Genomic DNA, 12,391 nt, shown 5'->3' on the forward strand with positions numbered 1-12,391 from the left:
TCAGCCCTCGAATCAAGTCTGTCAAGTACTGTACTCAACACCAACAACACACTCGCCATCTGCCCATGCATGGTTTACGATCCGAGCCCAGTCATCCGATGGTGACCTGGACCCTGCAGTGGCATCAACTGTGCTTGACCCCACCTCTCCACCCTCCCAGGTCAGGCATCTCTCAGAGGTCACCGATCAAAACAGCAGTAACAACACTGGATGAGCTACACCCCTCACCTGCCTGTCTCTCCACCTCATCCTAACCATCACCCTCACCCCTAAGCCAAGGCCACAGCAACCTCTGGTTCGCTGGACAAGCTGAGATTCTTCCCACCTCCCCACGTGTGTGAGCTGTTCTCCTGTGGACGTCTCGCACACTGTTTGTGCAGGACGGGTCCTCCTCTCCCTTTCTCACTGCTGGAGGAAGTCTTCCTTCCCCTCACTTACCACTAACCCAGCATCGCCCACTGCTAGAATTTCCCCTGGTCTGGGAAGCTCTGTGGAATGAGGCTGAGTCTGCTCTGGGTTCTGTTTTATTCATCATGGCAAGGGACAGTCTACAGTAGTTTAATGAAGACAAGCAATAGTTTGCTGTATGAAAAGTCTGTTCATGGTGACGACAAGTGTAAAGTGGTCTTGCTGGTGGGAACCTTTCTCTAGACTCTGAAGCTGTCTTGAGAGCCACTCAGTTCCAATTATTCTCTTAACACAACAAGGAATATTCCAGGTGATGTTTTTACTGATGACTCCTGTCACCACTCCCTATGTTCACAAATGGCCTCAAGAATTTACATGGCTATTAATAAAGATCTGCACTTTCCAATGACAGTTGCTGCCACTTCCTACTCATGTGACCGTGATCATTGGATTCTCTCTGCCTGGATGTGGCCAGCAGTGAAACCAGCCAATTATACCTGCCATTAAAGTTTGGGAGAACCCATCTAGATGGTGTATTTAAAGCCTGGATATAGCAAGCATTCAGTTAATTACACTTATTATTTTTATGTTATTTATTATTATTATTTTATTTCTTGCTCCACTGATTATTTTATTTCTCATTTCACTAGTAAAATATCACATAATAGTAGGATGAACTAGATACCAGCAACCTAATTTCTAGTCTTACTTTGACCACTAATTAGCTGTGTAAGATGGCAATTAAGACATCTTTCTTGGTCTGTTTCACTATTCTCGAAAATGAAAGTGTCTGAGTAGATAAACTCAATGTGACCTGATAACCCTAAGATTATAAGGGTTTTATGAATAATCAAAGAGGAAAAAAGAGTTTTGGCATTGTTTGGACAGCAGATTTACCTCATTTAATGTTAACAAAAAGTATGATGTGAGCTTCTCACAGCTGGAGAAATGCAGAGTTTCAAAACAATGACAATATTTTCTGGAACCCCAGGAGAGATTCACTTGTCACTGGGCTCTGAGAAATGAATGAAGCCTGGGGAGCATTTGGTAAGACCCACATTTGGCAGACAGTGAGGGTGAAAACTGACAGATTTTCTCCATGCCAAATCAAAACCAACTGTCCAGACATTTACCACATGACCAAGTTTATCATTGGAGAAAGCAAAATATATCCTTTTCATTAAAAAAACAACATGTGGAGCTAACCTCTGGGTTTACTTACTCTCCTGATAAAGACGATGTGTCAGTGATGGTGATGGTTTTGCCAGTGCGCTAAAGTTTTCCAGGTGCTTCACGCATTTTTTTTTTCAGTTGGTAAGTCATGTCTGATTCTTTGTGACCTCATGGACTGTAGGCTGCCAGGCTCCTCTGTCCATAGCATTTTCCTGGCAGGATTATTGTAATGGGTTGCCATTTCCTTCTCCAGGGAATCTTCCCCAATTCAGGATCAAACCCACATCTCCTGCCTTGGCAGGAGGATTCTTTATTGCTGAGCCACTAGGGAAGCCCCTCATCTCAAATTTATAGAGGCCTTGGATGGGTATCATCAAAAGCATCATTTCTAATTTATTGATGAAGAAATTGAGTGTTGGGCTTCCCTGATGGCTCAGTGGTAAAGAATCTGCCAGCCAACGCAGGAGACACAGGTTGGATCCCTGATCCAGGAAGATCCCACATGACACAAGGCAACTAAGCCTTGTGAGCTACAACCTGAGCCTGTGCTCTAGAGCCTGGGAGCCACAACCACTAAGCCCATGTGCTCTAGAGCCTGTGCTCTGCCAATAAGAGAAGCCACCGCAGTCAGAAGCCCGTGCACCGCAGCTAGAGCGTAGCCCCCATAGCAACAAAGACCCAGTCCAGTTCACTTCAGTTCAGTCGCTCAGTCGTGTCTGACTCTTTGCGACCCCATGAATCGCAGCACGCCAGGCCTCCCTGTCCATCACCAACTCTCGGAGTTCAGCACAGCCAAATATAAAAAAAAATAAATAAATAATTTTTAAAAGAGAAGAAGAAACTGAGTATCACAAGGACCAAATAATTGCAAAAGGGCATTCCTAGATTAAGGAGTAACGCAACGAATTTTTGGTCAAAACTTAAAAAAAAAAATCACTATATTGTTGTTATTTCTTGGTTTAATTGTTTATATGGGCTATTAAGTTTTTTAAATGAAATAATGAATTAGCTTATTTTTTCCAGTAACCATTTTAGGATTCTAAGAAGCCTTTGCATAATGCTCAAAATACTTTAAAGAGATAAAATAGATATTTGGGGAATTATTTCTTCATGTAATTTTGTAAATATGGAATAAGATCAAATATCCCATTGCCAGTTATTTCTGTTTTTTTCATGTTCTATGAAGCATTTTAAAGGCAAATGTTGTGATCATATTTCATACATTGAAATACAAAGAGACAAAAGTAGCATAAGTATTTATGCCAATTCTAGTTAAGGTATAAATCCAAGCATTACATAGTTATATTCATATTTAGAATGACTTCTAAAGAACTTTTTAAGATACATATTAAGAATATAAGGATGTACTATAAAATATCAAACACTTGCTAATATTGTACCTTTTTGTATCAATATCCCTAGGTTTTTATTTCAGAGAACATATGAACTATGGTGCTTATAGAAGGATAAGACTCACAAAGCCTCCACAGGACAGAACTTGCCTAAATGTTTAGTTCATTTATGTCATTTCAAATTCTAGATGTCTTAATATTATTATGACTTTTTTTACTTCCAAGTGTGGGGACACCGAGGAAGGGCCCTGCTCTGGGGACACAGTAGTTCTGAGCCACATCCAAGCCCAGCCTCCCCTCCAGTCCTGTTTGTGCCTGTAATGCTCACTGAGGATAATTTATAGCTGTACTGAGGACAGGCTTTTAGTCTCCTGTAAATCCTGGAAAATCCCATGGACAGAGGAGCCTGGTAGGCTACAGGCTTTGGGGTCACAAAGAGTCGGACACGACTGAGCAACTTCACTTTCACTTTAATCTTGTGCAGCAATCAAGGAGTACTTAATTTTAGTAAATGTGGTAAACATGTATCTTGAGTATTATGCGTTTGTGTGTTTAGTCAGTCATTCATGTCCAACCCTTTGAACTGTAGCCCGCCAGGCTCCTCTGTCCATAGGATTCTCCAGACAAGAATACTGGAGTGGGTTACCATGCCCTTCTCCAGGGGATCTTCCCAACCCAAGGATCAAACCCAAATCTTTTGCATCTCCTGCATTAGCAGACATGTTCTTTACCACTAGTGCCACCTGGGAAACCAACATATTGAAGATGTTAATATAAAAAGTGAAAATATGAAAGAGACACGTGTACCCCAATGTTCATCGCAGCACTGTTTATAATAGCCAGGACATGGAAGCAACCTAGATGTCCATCAGCAGATGAATGGATAAGAAAGCTATGGTACATATACACAATGAAGTATTACTCAGCCATTAAAAAGAATACATTTGAATCCGTTCTAATGAGGTGAATGAACCTGGAGCCGATTATACAGAGTGAAGTAAGCCAGAAAGAAAAACACCAATACAGTATACTAACACATATATATGGAATTTAGAAAGATGATAACGATAACCCTGTATGCGAGACAGCAAAAGAGACACAGATGTATAGAACAGTCTTTTGGACTCTGTGGGAGAAGGAGAGGGTGGGATGATTTGGGAGAATGGCATTGAAACATGTATACTATCATATAAGAAACGAATTGCCAGTCTAGGTTTGATGCAGGATACAGGATGCTTGGGGCTGGTGCACTGGGATGACCCAGAGAGATGGTATGGGGAGGGAGGTGGGGGGGGGGGGTCAGGATTGGGAACACGTGTACACCTGTGGTGGATTCATGTTGATGTATGGCAAAACCAATACAGTATTGTAAAGTAAAATTTTAAAAAAGTGAAAATATGAACATTTATGGGCATGTTCATTTTAAGTAAAGATTTTAAAATGTATGCAATTCATACAAAATTTGAATTCAACTAAAGGTTACATCTCTTAAGAATTATCTAACACAGATATAAGGTTCATCATTCCAAGGTTTAGATTCTGTCCAGACTAAAGGAGGCACTGTGTCAAGGAACAGCAGATTTTCATAAAACTGGGCTGACTCAGATTATATTTGAAGGCGTAGTCTGACTACAGAAATGCACTGTGAGACTTTACTTACTAGTAAGCCTCTCTTTCCCCTTTTTCACTAAGAAATATTCTCTTTTTTATTTCATGAATAAATAAAAAGAAACCCTGAAATCTCTTCCTCTGGAATTCTATAAAGTAAAAGCTACCACCACCACTTTAAAGTGAGTATTTTCTAAACTCTTTATAAAATAATTTCCCAGAACCCAAGTAAAATTCAGAAAGGACTGAAGTTCTTAGGATATATATATATATATATATATATATATTCCACAACCACACACACCTCCCAGAGTTTTCAAGATTTTATTCAAAGATTCCTATTGAAGCCTAAACTGGTCAGACATATATTGATTTATCTTATCTATAAAATTATTTTAAATATTTTGTCTAGTGGTGGTAGCAGATTTTAATGTGACTGTGAGTATGAAATAATGGTGACTGCAGTATTTAGCAGCTGGAATTCATCTGGAAAATTAAAAGATTCTGATGGTAACTGGGAGGAACAGTAGCGTTGTTGGAAAAGAGAAATCTTAAGGGGAGTATGAAGTTTTCTTTCAAATTGATGTATTTACGGTCTGGATGGTGAGCCAGAGAGAAGCCATGGGAATAATGCAAAGACAGCAGCTTTGGACTCAATTAGACTGGATGAGCCTGCTGGCCTTTCTCCTTACTGTCACCAGGGTGGGACATTTAATCTTTCTGATTTTCAGCTACTATATCTGCAGTGAAAGGGGAAGCTTATAATGACCCGCTTTCATGCAGAGATCAGATTTAAAAGGGATGATCTTTTGAATTATTGTTGAGGAAGTACTTGGCCTCCTGCTCCACTCACATTGGGCTGGACGGGGCTATTTGCTGGGAGTGGACGCTCATGATCCAATGCCACAGAGGCCATGAGTGAGTCTGTGTCCTTGCCAGCCTGGCATGCTCCACTCGTCAGTATGAGAACAGGACCCAGAAGGCACAGCACACATGTGCAACAAGACCTACCCTTACCTGAGTCCGGAGCAAGGCTGAGCCCAGCACAGTGAGTTGGACATGGGTCACCTGCAGACTCAGGGATGTGAGCTAAACGCTTGCTGGGGTCAGGTCATGTGTCACTATGTCCCCAGTGAGCATTACTGAGGGAAGAGCTGATTAACAAGACCACTGAAATAGCTGAAATGGATGCTCAAACATTCGGAGCAGTCCTGTAACAGAATATGGTGGCTCAGAGGTTAAAGCGTCTGCCTGGAATGCGGGAGACCTGGGTTCGATCCCTGGGTCAGGAAAATCCCCTGGAGAAGGAAATGGCAACCCACTTCACATGGACGGAGGAGCCTGGTGGGCTACAGTCCATGGGTAGCAAAGAGTCGGACACGACTGAGCAACTTCACTTTCACTTTCACTTATAACAGAATATATACCCCTGAAAATAAAACTTCTCTATTGTCTCCAGGTGCCAGCAGAGCATAGGGGTGACGCTGATCTGCCAGGGCCTCCTCAGAAGGGTCCTCCAGTCAGATGTGAGTCCTTAACCACAGATCCTATCAACCTATCTACCCAGGAATGTGTGTGCATTTCAGCACCAAAGTAACTTGGCAAAACTCTGACACTGCTCTGAACATTGTAAGTCCAAAGACAAAAGATGAACTGAATGGATGGTATCTTAAGCTGAACACTAAATACATAATTATTAAATATATATTCAGAATATTCATCACACCACGAGAGAAAATTTCATGTCAATTAATGTTTTATTGGGGAACTTTGTGACAAACACAGTAATAAACAGTAGTGAATATTCAGATTAAAGAATTATGAACATATATTATGAAACTGACACAAATGTCTTTTCTCCAATTACTTCTTCCTAACATAGGGTCTACTGATTATAGAATAACGAGTCTAAATTCCATTAATCCTTAAAACAGAATTCTAGACTCATGGCCCATAGAGAACTCTGCAAAGTCAAACCTGATACCCTGTTTAACCATTTGAGGAGATATTCTTTCCCCAGTGAAGTAGTCGTGAAATGTAATGTGTGTCAGAAATGGGACCCTAAAAAGATCTGGCACTAGGTTAAATCAGACAAGAATCTGGAGATGCATGAACTGTGGATAGAGTGATTGCTGAAATAATTTGGGAGGGGACATTTAGAAAGATCACTTTTTAAATTACTAAACAGTAAACACCAAAATTATAATACATAAATTTTAGGCCATTAATAATTTCTTAACTCTACATTTACATTATAACTTTTTGATATGCTTCAGAGACCTTGTGAAATTAAATTTTCCTGCTTTAATTTTTTAAAACTTTGTAAAAATATTAATAATAAATGCATTAGCTAAATTAATATGATAACAAAAACTAAGCAGTTAAACTTATGTGATTGCTTTAAAAATATTTATGGAAATAAAATTCAAATGTGCTACATTGAGTGAAGCAAAAGTTTGTCTAGGGAAAAAACTCATTTTAATAGAAAAATATAGCACGCAACGTAATTTGGAAAGAAACATAGAGATATTTTCATCCAAATAAGACATAGTTAATGTGGGGTTCACGGTGACATTAAAAACATGGGTTATGGGGTGACAGAGGCAAGGATTATAATTCTACAAGTTGAACAGAATAGTGTCACTCAAACACACAGCAACATTGGCTCAAGCCTTCTGAGGTGGCAAGGGGGTGGGATGGGGACGCTCCCACATTCACACCTTTTACCCTGAGTGATGGTCTATAATTCCTAGCTCTAGAAGGTAATCTTGTTCTTCAGTTTTACCACTTCAGGTAAAGCAGTAATAATAGTTCCTGGAATGCAGAGGAACATGGGGTGAAGAGCTGCCTTAGAAAGATAGATGTTCACTCAGATATACGCCACCAAGGGGCATTTTATTGCTGAATTCCATCTAGGTAATGTTCTAGACTCTAAATGCGCAGGGTGGTCCCAACAGTGCATTAAACACTGGTGCCTCAAAGGTCCCTGGTTTAGCCAATTCAAGTTCATTAAAATATGTGTATCAGTCCAAGATCACTGCCTCAGGAGGCTCCCTCCTGACATGTCAGATCAGGACGGCCTGGGGAGGCAGCCTGCATCTCCCCCGCACGGCCCTCATGCAGCAGGTCCTCTCGGTAGCTGCTGTCTCCCCAGACAGGCCCTGTGCTCTGAATTTCCTCCGAAACCCAATGCACTTGGCAGGCTAGGAGAACTGGGGGTGGATGGGGGCACAGGAAACAGCCAGAGAATAAGTTGTCAGTCTGTGTGTTTTAAAAGCCTATTGACTGACAGCTTAAAAGAGTCATTTCATGACTTGTTACCTATGGTTACTGAGCCAACTCAAAAGGCAAATGGCAGAAATTAGATGTACAGAAAATAAAATGCGGTACATTGCATTTTATTAAATGAAAATTTACTGCATCTCTACTAAGTGGTCAGTGGCAAAGGGCTCTTAAAAGGCTGTGATTAGATGAATACCAAGGTCATTTTCATTCAATTAAACTACTCATTAGCATCTGCCTATAAACAGACAATTTACAGATGGGATCTTAATGACTGAAAAATTTGAAAAGATTCTAGAATTTACTAGTAATAATAGAAATACAAATTTAAATATCAACTTATTAATTTTCACCCAACAGAAGAGCAAAATTAAAGACTGGCATATGCCAAAGGATGTTCAGAATGTACAAAATTGGAAGTCCTCACACACAAGTGAAGAGAGGAAAAATTCAAACAAAAATAGTCTGACAGTACTTAATGTAATTGAAAATGTGCAAACCTTCTGACCCAGCAAACCCGTAAGTCAATAGGAGACACAGACAGAGGCTCTACCCCACGGCTGCCCGCAGAATCGGATTGGTCACTGGAAGCAATCTGGGTGTGACGTAACAGTTCACTGTAGTCCACTGGCAGACAGTTCACTAGTAGGTAAACAGGTCAATGCACTTGTTCACTAGTACATAGGCAGCTGTAATACAATAGTCCACTAGCAGACAGGCATGTTAACACAGTAGTTCACTAGTAGGAATACTATGTAGCACTTGAAGTGTAAAGTGTTCTTTGCTGTTATGTCCAACTCTTGGTGACCCCATGAACAGCAGCCCACCAGGTTCCACTGTTTATGGAATTTTCCAGGCAAGAATACTGGAGTAGGTTGCCATTTCCTCCTCCAGGGGATATTCCTGACCCAGGGATCAAACCTGAGTCTCCTGCATTGCAGGTGGATTCTTTACCATTAGGAGTACTGAACGTTACAAGGACATAAACAACGTAATGGAATTTTTGCATACACTGGAGAAAGTAATTCATAAAGAGAAGAGGATTATAGCATAAATTTAAAACACACACAAAATGTCACCTATTTTATAGGGCTATTCCCATCTTTAAAAACTCTTTGACCTGTATTCTTCATCACTTCTGGCCACAGGAGGTGGACCTGCATAGACTATCTCTCTCTTCCTCTAGTTTCTGCTTGAAGGGGCCAGCAAGAAATGGGGGGCTGGGGAAAAGTGTCTGGGGTGTTTGTTTTCAAGTCTCTGCCAGTCGAGTCCTTGAGGTGGCAAAATGCCTTCTAAAGAAAGCAGGTCATGGCAGGTGGCTCTTTCATATGATCCCTTCTCTGGGGCCAGGTGGGATCCCTGCCCTCGGTCCTTTACCCCTTCGGGCACCTCAGGAGGATGCTCAATGTGCCTGCTGTTTTCCCAAGTCCCACCCACACTTTGTAAATAACCCATTTATTAAACTCCCTTCAAATTACCCATCAATGATCACAGCTTCTGGCTGAGTCGCTGACTGATAGTAAGTAGTATAATTAATTAAAGTCCTGCCATGAGATCCAAGAAAATAATGGGAGGAAGGGAGAAAGGGACGGAGGAGCCCTCTAGATGTGAAGTCTGGCCGGATGGTGCAAATATAATGTGAATCATGACAATGAATCAGGTTTCCATCCTGAGAATCTGATCTAATGAACATGCATCCTGTTTCTTCATCCATAAAATGAAGATTACAGTTGCTACCTGACTTTCAGTTTCCCTACACAGGTTAAATGAGCTATGGCCAGCAGAGTGTTCAGCATGTGCTGAGCTGATCCCATGGTACTGGATCACACCCTGGGGAAGGACCACACACGGGACTAAAGACAGGTGGGCAGCTTGTGAACCGCTTGGCAAATCTGGCTGAGGAGTCACTCTGTGAGCAGCAGTGCAGGTAGTAAGCAAGGGCATGGGAACAGTGGGGTTTCTGGTTGAGAAAATCAACCTGAAAGTCCTATGTATTTGGAAGGAGTCTGGGGGCCAGTGAGGGGGGCGCAGGTACAGCCGTGGAGGAGAGAAGCAGATTCAAATATCAATACAAACAAGAGTGTAAGACCAGTGATTTGCACAGATGTGGACTTAGAGCCTGTCATACAGAATGAAGTAAGCCAGAAAGAGAAGAGCAAATATCAGATATTAACACATACATGTGGAATCTAGAACACCAGTACAGATGAGTCTATGGACATAAGTTTGAGCAAACTCTGGGAGATAATGGAGGACAGAGGAGCCTGGTGTGCTGCAGTCCATGGGGTCACAAAGAGTCGGGCATAACTTAGCAACTGAACAACAATAAAGACACAGACATAAATAACAAACATATGGACACCAAGGGGATGAATTGGGACATTTGAATTGACACATATACACTACTGATGGTGTGTATAAAATAGGTAACTAATGAGAACCTGCTGTATAGCACAGGCAACTCTACGCAGTGCTCTGATTAATGGTCTATAAGGGGAAAGAGTGAAAAAAAAGAGTGGATGTATGTGTATGTATAAAGTTGATTCACTTTGCTGTACACATGAAACAAACACAACACTGAGAATCAGCTATACTTCAGTTTTTTTAAAAAATATGGATCCTTGGCAGGATATGAAAGGAAGCAGAGAAACAGGCTGTGGACTCAGAAGGAGGATGAGAATCAGAGGATCCAGAAAGAAGAGGGGAGGTGATACAAAAGAGGGAGGGGGAAAGATGACAGTGTCGCCAACAGCAGAACAACTCTAAAGAGAAATGGGAAATTCAGGTCTAACCATGTCCCTGCATTTGGTGGCTAGTTTCATAAACGCTTTTAGCTATGGCTTCTCAAGTCTTCTATTTGTTGAAAAAGCCCCATCCCTCTTCCTACACTTTCCATCTCTGGACGTACTTCTGGACATAGCTCCCTGGACCCCGGGGATGATGTTTAATGAACCTTTCATTCCCATATTTCCTGAAAGATGGATTCCTCAGCCAGCACTCTCCAACCGGAATGTAATACAAGCCACATCGATCATCTCAAATTTCCTGAGTCACCTTTCCAAAGTACAAAGAATAGATGAAATTAATTGTAACAGCCTTTGTGAGGATGACTGACATACAACAAGCTGCATGTATTTAATATCACCACAACCAAGATACTGAAAAATTCACTTCAACCAACTGGCAATTTATATTTAAATTACTAAACATGAATGATACTTCTACAATTCTCTAAAATTGCAGGTTGCATAATAATTCTTCTAAGAATATTAAGTTCACTGTAAAATTAATTCATACTAATGAATAGCCAAAGTAGCTTTGATGCTTTCAGCAACCTGAATTTTTCAAGGCAAAAAATTAAGAAAGCCACATATAAAAATAAAGGAAACCTTCTTTTTGCTTAAATCAATTTTTAAATTTATTTTAAATAAGTATCAATTTGGTTGACATGATTTTGGCCAACCCTGCTAATGGCCCTTACCCTTGCATGAAGCATTTCAATTACATTCATTAGATTGCTCTGACCTCAAGAGTCTTGCATTTCAGAAACAACATCAGCCACTGCCAACTTAGTTCATACAATCCATTCTGATTAGGATACTATTCAGTGTTTAGAGACATTTTTAATTTCAACTCTAATTGGTTTTCATTGGGTTCCTTTTCATATTATCAATTAGTTCCTTAAAATTGTGAATGCCAAAGTTCATTGTCATCCATATCCATTGAAAAATCAGGGAACTGAAGCAGGGTATTTAAAAACCCGAGATGGTACAACCATGTCTTATGGTCCAGTAGGAAAAATGAATGGAAAATTGAGATGAGGACATAAACTGTAAAGACCAGAAACGAGGGCACCTGCCAGGCTCTGGCGCACTGCAGTATTGGGTTTTATGTTGGCAGAGGTGTGGGGATGCGAGCTTGAGTCCACTGGGCCAGAGCTGAGGGTGGACAACAAAGAATCCTGACAGGTGCACCACAGAGAGGCCACAGTGATGGCATCCAAGCTGGGTGCTCGCTCCTTGGTTCAATGCCTCGGCCTGTCTCCAGTAGACTAGGAACACAGGACCAGCATGCCTTCAGACAGATCCACCTCCTCTACTGTGACGATTCCTTCTTGGCCGAGCTTCCCCTCGTCATGGGCACACACTCTTCCAGTCACTCAACATCTCCACTTGCACATCTCTACCTGCCCATGCCCAACACCAAGAAAGGAATTATGACTTCAAGTGCCTTTAGTAAGGGAAATGATATGGAGGAGTCCCTGAGAGAATGCTTCTAGTTCCTCATTTCATCAGGATGCTCTCCAGACACCTCATTTCAGAAGATGACATTCAAATACCCCAGAGTACTGTCTCTCTCTCATACATACACATACATACAGACATGTATGTACACATGTGTGATACAGATACACACTTGCATGCAAACACACATGTGCACATATGTAGAGACACACATGCATATACATGTGTGCACACATGTGCACAGGTGTGTGTACACACACATATGTACCTGGACACATATACAGACGTGTATGTGAACACACATGCCTGTACACTTGCACATGC

This window comes from Capra hircus, chromosome 14 (genome assembly GCF_001704415.2).
Source record: "Capra hircus breed San Clemente chromosome 14, ASM170441v1, whole genome shotgun sequence".
In the NCBI taxonomy this organism is placed as follows: domain Eukaryota; kingdom Metazoa; phylum Chordata; class Mammalia; order Artiodactyla; family Bovidae; genus Capra; species Capra hircus.